An 11928-nucleotide genomic window follows, 5' to 3' on the forward strand; every position below is an offset into this window, starting at 1 on the left:
GAAGCAGAATCAGACAAATGTCACCACTAGACAAACCTCAACTTCTAATAGGGACCACTAGTCACCAACAAAGTCCTGGGCAGTAGCGTAGACTAGAGTGCAGTTAATTTTCTGTTGCCTTCTATCTGCATGTCCTTCTCATTCCAATGTAATTGTCATTGTATAGCATGTAAGCAAGAAGCTTCTACAAACAAGTGCACCAATTTCAATTCATGACCCATTGTAGATTACTGAACAAATGAAAAGGTACAAGGGAATTAAAAAAACAGGCCAGGCTTCTGCATTCCAAAATAGGTGGTGTTCATTTATTTTATTTTTTGATTTTATGCAAATTAGAAAAGCATCTAAGCAGAGCTCTAGTTTATATATAATCCATATTAGAGCATGAACAATTCAACAGATCATAAATATCATGGAAAGATAAAAAGGGAGTTTAATTTCAATATATATTTTAGAGGCATCTGTCTGTGAGTCCATCTGTCTACGAGTCCATTTTCTTAAGAATGTGTAAATCATAAGAGCTAGGAACACTAAATTTGGCATGCAGCTTCCTCTTATAACTTAGAGCAAGATCAGGGTTTGATTGAGGCAGGGAAATGGAATGTGCTAGAATGCAATTGTTTTCCACAACATGGAAATGGAGGGGGCTGTTTTGAAATATGTGACACTGCACAGTCACAACTAGGAACAATGAGCACAGGTGACAGCTGTATTGCAGTGACCATTGGAGGCAGCCACAGCAGGAAGGGAGTGGCCAGTTGGGGACAGGGCTCAGCATCTTACTGGCCACCAGCCGAAGTAAGTAGCCTCTCTGCCCCAAAACCATTCCTCTCAACCCCAGCACTGGACCAGGGGGGTAGCACAGCCCTAGCTCCCCCTCTTCCCAGCACCCACAGGAGGCCCTCCAAACATTGTCTGGCTGCCCAGTATGACCATGCTGGCAGGCCTGTGCAGCCCCACTCCCTCCCTGGGCTGTCCTGTGTGCCCCCTCTATCCTCAGGCCTAGGCCTATTGAGTACTGCTGCAAAGCCTCCATGGCCCCCCTCACACTCCTGAGCTGGGCCTGGGGAGTGTTGTGGGGAGGCCTCTGTGCCCCACTCCAGCCCCGGGCTAGACCCCCACCCAGCTCTGAGCTACCTCCTTCACTCTATCCTGAGGCAGCCGCAGGCAATGCCATGTTAAGTTTTCTAGTGTATAATAAGGTGTACTCTCCCAGTTGCAGTATGTTTGCAGTATAACATATAACCATGTAATCTTTCCTTTAGCAAGCAGGCTGCCATTCTATGTGGTGTATGTAGATTACTGGCCTGAAAATTAGTGACATTTTACAAAGTTCTTTAAAAATTAAATATGTGCTCTTTTTACCTCTCTGGAAAAGATATCAGGAATGAGTCAAGGCTTACTTTTGTGGATTTTCAAAGCACCACTATTTCAGAAGAAAATCAAGATAGAGAAGTGAAAGGAACTGTTATGTTCCTACTTGGAATCCCAGCAGAGTATGGAAGACAGTGGCTGCTCTCTCTTCTGTACCATCTGTCTCCTGTTAATGTGATCAAGTTCTTTTGACCTCAGTTTCCCATTAGAAATAGACACTCTACCCATTGGACTCTGCCAATATCCTTACCTTGAGTTAGCAATCTCTGTGCTGAGAAATCTACAGAGATAAATAAAAGGTTAAAGAGGAAGAGCAGATGAAGTGCACAGTGTGGATTTAGTGTCACATACTGAAAATAAACTACAATAATATAAATAAGATTCATTGGTGGTACACAAGACAGTGAACTAAAACTATTTCTCTACTAGAAACATTTTAGCAGCACAGCTGCAGTTGCGGTACTATAGCAGTTCAGTGTTGATGCTCCCTAAAGCAATGGGATGGGTTCTTTCTGTCACTGTGGTTAACTCACCTCCCTGAGAGGCAGTAGCAAGGTGGATGGGAGAAGTCTTCCATCAACCTAGCACTGTCTACACCAGGGCTTAACTTGCACTGCTACATTTTCACACACACCCATTTTAGGCTATGTCTAGACTGAAGGCTTCTTTTGGAAAAAGCTTTTCTGGAAGAGATCTTCCGAAAAAACTTCTTCCAAAACAGAGCATCCACACTGCGAAAGTGCATCGAAAAAGCAATCTCCTTTTTCGACAGATAGCGTCCACACTGAATGGACACTATTTTGCATGTAAGCATGGGCGGAATGGCCACCAGGGTGCCTGTGCTTTTTTCTCTTTCCTCTTCTTGTGAAAGAACTCCCCTCTTCCCCATCCATGCACACCTTTTTCCGAAAGAGCTCTTTCGGTATCTCTTTTTCTGGTCCTCTCAAAGGTACTTTTGGAGTACCTCCAGCTCAGGCTACGAGAGGGAGCAAATATAGCCAAATGTTCAAATCTCAGATTTTATTATAATGTTCCCCCTTCCTCTTCACCCTGTTCCATTTTTTCCTTCTGACTCGTTAGTATAGTTTAAGGGTACCTTTTTTTACAAATACATAAAAAATAAATTAGTGTAGTATTTCCACATTTACACAAGATGGCAGTAAAGTGGCATAGTGAAGCAGCATTTCTCTAGACCTGTAAGTATAAAGTGTGGGCTTTTTTGGGAGGGGATTATTTTGAGCGTTGTTTTGTTTTTTGGGTTGTGTGTGTGTGTGTGTGTGTGTGTGTGTGTGTGTATTTTGTTTATTTTTACAGGGCATTTGGTGTTATTGGAAATGTGTTTATAAAACTGTGATTAATAAAGTTATGGTTATTTAAAGGAGATGAAACTACAAATTTATATTTGTTTTCATAGTTTGAAATCAAAGGGGTAAAATAGCTTAATGATAGGAATACAGGCCAAGATTTCAAAAAGTGACTAGTAATTTTGGATGGCCAATTTGGGACACCTCAGAGGGACCTGATTTTCAGAGGTGTTCTAAGTTGAGCTCCAAAATTACTACTCACTTCTGAAAAACTTGGCCATACTGCATAATGGTGTTCTCCAGCACATAGTCCAATCTCTATGGGAATTAAGGGCACTGATTGCAATGCTGGCAGACTAGGTGCCAACTATTTGCCAAGCCTTTAGGCCTGAGCCAGATAAATTCATTGCTGGAAACGAATCTTTTTGGACTGTGTGTTAAAATGGTTGAGGTGAGTATTGGATTTATAAAAATGTATTTAGTGTTCAAATTTTATGAAATGCTTTTAAATTGCTGCACACATTATTCTCACTTATCAGAGGGGTAGCCATGTTAGTCTGAATCTGCAAAAGCGGCGAGGAGTCCTGTGGCACCTTATAGACTAACTGAAGTGTAGGAGCATAAGCTTTCATGGGCAAAGACCCACTTTGTCAGATGACATGCATCTGACGAAGTGGGTCTTTGCCCATGAAAGCTTATGCTCCTACACTTCAGTTAGTCTATAAGGTGCCACAGGACTCCTCGCCGCTTTTGCATTATTCTCACTTGTAATTCCTTTACGCCATGCTATCAAGTAATATTTAAGTTTTTAAAAATATTTGCACCTGCACCACAAGAAAGTCTATCAAAACTAAATGGGCCTTTGTAGAACTTCATGATGCAAAAGACTTTGTTAATTGTGCCTTTATATTCATGTAGCAGCTACATGTAAAATTACTCCTTCCATCACCTTGAATACTTGGAGGACATGGAAAGTTCAATAAGAAAAACTTTTCATCTGTTTTGTTATGGCTCTGTTGGGTGTTAATCAAGATGCATTCTATTAATGGTAGTCTCATTGTAATTTAATATTTATGTTCCTTGAGAATAATTCTTATGATAAACTTATGTACTTATGTGATTTAAAATATTTTTATGTTATAAAAACTATTGATCTTTAGTCCCAATGTTGTTTTCAGTCACAAAGACTCTGGACTTAACCTGTTTTTTCCTGCCAGCGGGAGCTCTGAAATTTTATTGCCTCAGGATTTTCCCACCAAAAAAGCAATATAAGTGTCTGCACAGTGTCTGCGTGGTGCTGTCCATCCTAATAACAGGGTGTGCATAGTCAGGCCCACTGATTGGGAGGGGAAAGGAGGCAGTTGCCCAGAGACCCTTTTATTTGCCATTGGAGTGCACCGCTGAGATCTCTGCAGGGTTGTGTGCTCTCCAGGGCTTTGAAGCCTGGGGGGAGGCCGGGGGGCAGCATGGTCCAGGTGGTGCTGAGGGCTGGCTGCCCTGGCCCCACCCTTTCTGCCTGAGGACCTTCTCCTTACAGGAGTGTGGAGCCACCTCCCCATCACCACCATCATTTTGCCCTGGGAACCCCGATGGCTATCAACCCAGCTGAGTGTGGTTCACTAGGAGAACAAGAGACCATGGCCCTCCCACTTTTTGAAAGTGGACAGGTTCATCATGGAGAACTGGAAAAGTATGTCAAAACTTTGTAATTGCCATGCCATGATTGAGTAACAGACCTCAAGGCAATCTAATAAAGCAACTCTTCACCTTCTATACTATGTTGTCACCTCACATTGCATTACCCCCATTTAAATATGAAAACATACAACCTTGGCAATTGAAATAGAGTTTCCAACTCAAGGCAATGCATTGGAAAGAAGATCTTCATTCTTTACATTGTGTAATTTTACAGAGTAGCAAGAAAATCTCTATCTCCTGAGCTTTAGAATTTGATTTTGGTTACAAAGATGCCAGTCAACAGAGAACTCTCTTTCCTTGCACCTAGCCTTTTGTGATACTTAAGGATATTGGCAACCATTCCATTGGAAAATAATTTAAACTTAATTGATAAGTGAAGGGCACCACATTATTGAATGTCTTATTTAATATATTTAATTATTAGATTTTTTAAAAAGTTTAAAAGAGCATTTAGGTGGCTAAATTGACCATTCAGAAATTAGGAAATGCAAGAATCAAAATTCAGATTTTTCTTATGCTTTCAATTTGTCCCCTTACTTGTACATATATTATAATAATCCTTAATTACATTATCATATACAGGCAGTCCCTGAGTTACATGGATCCAATTTACGTCGGATCCCTACATACGAACGGGGCTTTTCTCGCCGCAGAGGACGGGGACAGCGGGACCGCCCAGACGCGCCGCGGTCCCTCCGCCCGCGTCCTCCGTGGCGAGAAAAGCCTGGTCTGCTGGGGGGAGGGAGGGCACACTAGCTAGCTAGTGCACCTTTCCCCCCTCCCCCCCAGCAGACCAGGCTTTTCTCGCTGACGCCTGGGGTATAGCAGCTGGGACGCTGCCAGGTTGGTCCCGCAGCGCCGCTCCTGGGCGCTACTGGACCTACCCGGCAGCACCCCAGCTGCTCTGCCCCAGGCGTCCCCAAGTCAGCCGCTGCTGAAATTGACCAGCGGCTGACTACAGGAAGCCCCAGGCAGAGCAGCTCTGCCTCAGGCTTCCTGTAGTCAGCCGCTGGTCAGTTTCAGCAGGGCTGACTTGGGAACGCCTGGGGCAGAGCAGCTGGGGTGCTGCCGGGTTGGTCCCCGCAGCGCCGAGCTGCGGCGCTGCGGGGACCTACCTGGTAGCACCCCAGCTGCTCTGTCCCAGGCATCCAGATTCAGCCACTGTTGAAACTGATCAGCGGCTGATTCCAGGAAGCCCGTGCCTCCGGCTTCCTGTAGTCAGCCGCTGGTCAGTTTCAACAGCGGCTGAATCTGGATGCCAGTTCTGACTTACATACAAATTCAACTTAAGAGCAAACCTACAGTCCCTATCTTGTACATAAGCCGGGGACTGCCTGTACCATTTTTTCTACAGGAGGTTCATCTATGTGTCTGACAATATTCTTTACTATAGTTTCAACTAATTTGCCCAGTACTGACATTAGACTTACTGGTATGTAATTGCTAGGATCACCTCTAGAGACCTTTTTAAATATTGGCGTCACATTAGCTATCTTTTAGTCATTAGGCACAGAAGCTGATTTAAAGGATAGGATAAAAGCCACAGTTAATAGTTCCGCAATTTCACATTTGAGTTCTTTCAGAACTCTTGGGTGAATGCCATCTGGTCCCAGTGACTTGTTACTGTTAAATTTATCAGTTTGTTCCAAAACCTCTTCTAATGACACCTCAGACTGGGACAATTCCTCATATTTGTCACCTAAAAAGAATGGCTCAGGTTTGGGAATCTGAAGGCCAACTAAAAAAGAATTAATTTAGCTTCTCCACAATGACTGTAGCATCTTTGATTGCTACTTCAGCATCTCAATCATCCAACGGCCCCACTGGTTGTTTAGCAAGGTTTCTGCTTCTGATGTACTAAAAAAAGCATTTTACTATTACTTCTTGAGTTTTTGGCTAGCTCTTCTTCAAACTCTTTTTTTGTGTGTGTCTTTTCTTATATTTTTACACTTAATTTGAGAGTTTATGCCCCCTTTCTATTTTCTCTCTAGGATTTGACTTCACTTTTTAAAAGATATCTTTTTATTTCTCACTACTTCTTTTACTTGGTTGTTAAGCCACCGTGGCACTTTTTTGGTTCTCTTACTGTTTTTTTTAATTTGGGGTATACATTTAAGTTGGGCCTCTATTACGGTGTCTTTGAAAAGTTTCCATACAACTTGCAGAGATTTTACATTTGTCACTGTACCTTTTAGTTGTGGTCAAAGAGATTGTTACATGGTGATTGGCCTCTTCAAGAAGGAATTCATCCAGTCCACCTGTAACTAATTAGTTGTTTCCCAAAGGTAGCTTACAGAAGGCAGCTGGTTTCAATTAAAACTGAAGCACTGGCTACAACTATTAGGAAATAGAAGCAGGAGGCCAGAGCAGATGCTGGTTCCCTAAAAGAACCTGCATATGCCTTCTAAAGGTATATCTACACAGCAAAGTGATTTCAAAATAACAGCCGTTATTTTGAAATAACTTTACTAACGTCTACATAGCCAAACTGCTCTTTCGAAATTAATTCGAAATAGTGAAGTGCTAATTTCAAATTTGGTAAACCTCATTCCATGAGGAATAAGACCAAATTCGAAATAGCTAATTCAAAATAAGCACTGTGCAGATGCTTATTTTGAAATAGGGGGCCTCCAGCCCATCCCAGAGTGCCCTGGTGGCCACTCTGGGCACAACCAAGAAAACTCCTCCCCCTGACCCCCTCCCCAGAGCCCTTAAAGGGGTAGACTCTGGCCACAGTGCCTGTGCTAACTCCAAGCCTGCCAGCCCAGAGCCAGCAGTTGCTGCACCTGACCCAGTGGCTCCAGCATGAGTCAGGCAGCCAATGCCAGCCAGCCCTCCAATGCTCCCCAGGACCCTGCACCTGTGGTTCTGGGAGACAGTTGGGCCAGTGAGACCCCCCAACACTGAACCCTGAGCTTCTCCTTCCCCTTCCTCTCCTTGCCTCCCCCTGCCAGCTCCCTCCTCCCAGGTTTCCCCCTTTCCTCTCTCCCCTCTCCCCCCCACCTTCTTTCCCCAGTCTCACCTCAGTTTCATTCTCCCCCCACCCCAGTTTTGTTCAGTAAAGTGGCTTTGTTGTAATGAACACATGTCTTGTATTGTACAGCAGGAAGGGGGGTTAGGGAAGGGTAAGTGGAAGGATGCAAGGGAGGAATTAGGCACAAGCCCCCACTGGGGCACTGTAGCCAGACACAAAAACCCCATCTTATTTTTCCACGAGCCCCATCTTGTTCCCCCCCCCCCCCCAGAGAGCAAGAGAAAGGCAGTCAGCCTTTGATGCCCTGGGAACACAGGTGTGCTGCCTGTCCCTGACTCTACCATAAACAGAAACCAGACAGTAAATGGGCTAGCTGATGACCCGGGGCCTCCCGTCGCCCTGATGGCTAGTACCAGTAATTGACACGCCTGCACTGTCCCAGGAGAGGAATCTTCGCCCATCACATACCAGAGGTGCCCATTGTCTGCATTTTCCCAGGTGCAAATTATGCTTTGCACCCTTCGTGGGAAACTTGGCATTCAAAGCCATTTTTCCTAATTGGCCACTTAAGACCAGAAAGAAGCCTTCATGACCCAAGGGGTATAAAAGAGGTTCAGCAGCCCACCCCATTTGAGCTCCAATCATCTATACCTGCTGGCAGGTATTGATTGTCTCCCGAGGTCTGTGGGACGCCCAACCTCGCCCTACTTCTTCCCGAGGGATTGAGAGAAAGACGCTGGCCACGCCAAGTCTGGAATGCAGGGGTAAGAATATATACCTGCTATGTGTCTATTTTGCATGCATTTAATAAGAGCTCAGAGAACCAAAAGGGTTTCATGGTACCTGTAAGTAACTTATTAGTGTAATTTCTGTCCTGTCCTTTGTAGTGGCTGTGTTATCTGTAGCTCAGTAGTAGCATTTAACAACTAAGTTTACCCTGTAACAATAAAATAGTAACTGTTTAAGCTTTAACCTGACTCCTTCAGTTGCTGTAACGGAACCAAGCACAATTTAAAAGAACTTCAGCCGGTCATAAGGGACTCACTGCCCTGACCGTCGGCTGACAGGCACACCAGGGAGACTGTTACTGCCTGCAGAACATGCTGCCAAGCTCACAGCAACACATCCAGGAGAAGCACCAGAGTGCCCAGGGGCGGCTCCAGCGCCATGCTGCAAAGTGCTGTGGTGTCCTGAGTGAGGGCAACCAGAGCACGCAGAGAAAAAAATGCTTTGCTTTCCCTCAGCAAGGTAGGGAAGCAAGCAGGGAAACCTTAGAACCAGCTGTCCAGGGGAGTCCCTTTAAGCACAGGTCTCAAATAGCCTCAGGCAGCAGCCACACAAGGTAACTCCTGTCCTGATGCCCTGCCAGAACCAGTTCTGGCCAGCCTTAAATGCGATTCAGCGTCCTATCAGTGTGGACACGCTATTTCGAAATAGCAAAACACTATTTCGAAATGCATTTTGTGTTTAGACACGTTATTTCAAAATAAGCTATTTCGAAATAACTATTTCAAAATAAGATACTTGGAAATAAGATATTTCGAAATAACGCTGTAGTATAGACATCCCCGAAAAGAGAAGGAATTTGGAGTTGCTGAGAGGAGGAGCTGCTCAGAGGTAGAACTAAAGAGACTTGGCCAAAAGAGGACTGAGATTCATGTGGTACCCTTAAGTAAAGTGGAAGATTTGTCTCAGCCACAGGCAAGCCAAACAGAAGGCAGATGACTAGGGAGTAGTATAAATGATGACCAGGGAGAAATATAAATATATTGCTTGATCATTCATGGGTGCAATCCGGAAAGCCAAAGCGCAACTGGAATTGCAGCTAGCAAGACATGTGAAGAGTAACAAGAAAAGTTTCTATGGGCAAGTTAGCAATAAGAAGGTGGGACTCTTATTGGATGAGGGAGGTAACCTAGTGACAGATGATATGGGAAAAACTGAACTACACACTCATTATTTTTGTCTTTGTCTTCACAGACAAGATTAGCTCTCAGACTACTGCACTAGGCAACACAATATGGGGAGGAGGTGGGCAGCCCTCAGTGGAGAAAGAAAAGGTTAATAACTGTTTAAAAAGTTGGACATACACAAATACCTGGGACCAGATCTAATGCATCTGAGGGTGCTGAGAGAGTTAACTGATGTGATTGCAGAGCCATTGGCCATTATCTTTGAAAACTCAGGGCAATCAGTGGAGGTCCCAGACAACTGGAAAAAAGGCAAATGTGCCCATCTTTAAAAAAGGGAAGACAGACAATCCAGGGAACTACAGACCTATCAACTTCATCTCAGTCCCCAGAAAAATCATGGAGAGGATCCTCAAGGAATCCATTTTGAAGCTCTTGGAAGAGAGGAAAGTATTCAGGAATAGTCACCATGGATTCACCAAGGGTAAGCTATGCCTGACCAACCTGATTGTCTTCTATGACAAGGTAACTAGCTTTATGGATATGGGGAAGGCAGTGGACATGATATACTTTGACTTTAGCAAAGCTTTTGATATGGTCCCCCACAGTATTCTTGCCAGCAAGTTAAAGAAGGATGGATTGGATAAATGGACTGTAAGGTGGACAGAAATCTGGTTAGATTGTTGGGCTCATCAGGTAGTGATCAATGGCTCAATGTCTGGTTCACGGTCAGTATCAAGCAGAATGCCCCAAGGGTTGCTTCTAGGGCCAATTTTGTTCAACTTCTTTATTTATGACCTGAATGAAAGGATGGATTGCACCCTCAGCAACTTTGCAGATGACACTAAGGGCTCATCTAGACTACAGGGAATGGTCAAAAGAAAATATGCAAATTCCGCGGTGCGATCAGAAGTGCGATCAGAAGATCTTTTTTGACTGTTCCATGTAGTCTAGCTATGCCTTAAACTAGGGGGAGAGGTAGGTACGTTGGAGAGTAGGCATAGGGTCCAGAGTGACCTAGACAAATTGGCGGATTGGGCCAAAAGAAAGCTGATGAGGTTCAACAAGGACAAGTGCAGAGTCCTGCACTGGGACAGAAGAATCTCAAGCACAGTTACAGGCAGAGGACCAACTAGCTAAGCAACAATTTGGCAGAAAGAGACCTGGCGATTACAGTGGATGAGAATCTGGATATGAGTTAACTGTGTGCCCTTGTAGCCAAGAAGACTAATGGCATATTAAGGTGCATTAGGAAGAGCATTGCCAACAGATCTAGAAAAGTTATTGTTCCCCTTTATTCAGCTCTGGTGAGGCCACATCTAGAGTACTGCATCCAGTTCTGGGGCCCCCATTACAGTAAGGATGTGGATACATTGGAGAAAGTCCAGCAGAGGGCAACAAAAAAGATTAGGGGTCTGGAGCACATTACTTATGAGGAGAGGCTGAGGGATCTGGGCTTATTTCGTCTACAGAATAGAAAAGTGAGGGGGGATTCCATAGCAGCCTTTAACTACCTGAAGGAGGGTTCAAAAGATGATGGAGAGAGAAAGGTGATTCCGGAGAAACTCAGCAGGGGTAGGACTCAGAGGTGAATGAGGCCTTTGTAATGGAATACTGTGAGGAGTTTACCTGCAGAAGCTCTAGGTTGAGGGATATGGTGAGAGATGTGGTTGAAAAGTTTAAGAACCTTGTAGCTGTCAGACTGGTCTGGCTAGAATTATAGAATTATGGAATTATGTCTCACGTAGATGACCCGGGTATGGAATCCTGGTATAGGGACAAAGGAACTAGTGAACTGCTGCCTTTTACTTGTTTTACATCATGATCTGAGAATTGTTTCACTCGGCAGGATATGAGAATGGATACCTTTAAGTTAGTAAATGAGGCCCAGAAATGGATATTTTGTTACACTGAGAGGGACAACATTCCTTTCTTGTGTAAGTTTGATGGGCCGCTAGTCTGGTTTGTGAGGATTTTGGTTGGGTCCGAGAACTGAAAAAGGAGAAACTGGTTGTTGTGGAACTGTGACACCACTTTCGGCAAAACGGCTAGGTGGGGCTTCAGTGGGCCTTAATCCTTATAGAACGCCATACAGGGTAGCTCCAATGTAAATGCTCTGATTTCAGGGACTTTGTGGGTCACAGCAACCATGACTAGGAAGGAGACCTTCCTTGAAAGGAGTATCAGAGAACACAAGGTTAATGGCTCAAAGGGAGGCCCTGTGGACCTTGACAGTACCAGGTTCAGGTCCCAAGATGGTTTAGGGTTACGATCTATCTGGTGATTATGTCTCTTTTTTCTGTATGGTTTTACTAGAAACAATCCCATTTCAGGCATATGCAATTTTCCTAGCACAAGCAAACTTTTGCCTTGCTTTAAGTTATGATAAGAGGAAGCTTTATAACAAATTTGGTGGTCCTATGTCTAACTGTTTAGTAGGAGTGCTTGAATGAACAGACAGACAGACACACTCACAGACGTACTCTCTCAAATCATAAATATAATAGCCCAATGTCTGTGACTCTGTAATGCTGAAACACTGGCTCTTCCCTCTGGGTGGCGCTGTTATCTCCGGCCATGGCACTCGGCTGACTTCTGCGCTGCTCAGCCGGGCCGCCGCAGAAGTGCTGTATGAGGAGTCTGGGACCCAAATGGCCACTCACACTGC

Source organism: Pelodiscus sinensis, chromosome 3, assembly GCF_052426305.1.
Source record: "Pelodiscus sinensis isolate ZL-2025 chromosome 3, ASM5242630v1, whole genome shotgun sequence".
NCBI classification, from domain to species: domain Eukaryota; kingdom Metazoa; phylum Chordata; order Testudines; family Trionychidae; genus Pelodiscus; species Pelodiscus sinensis.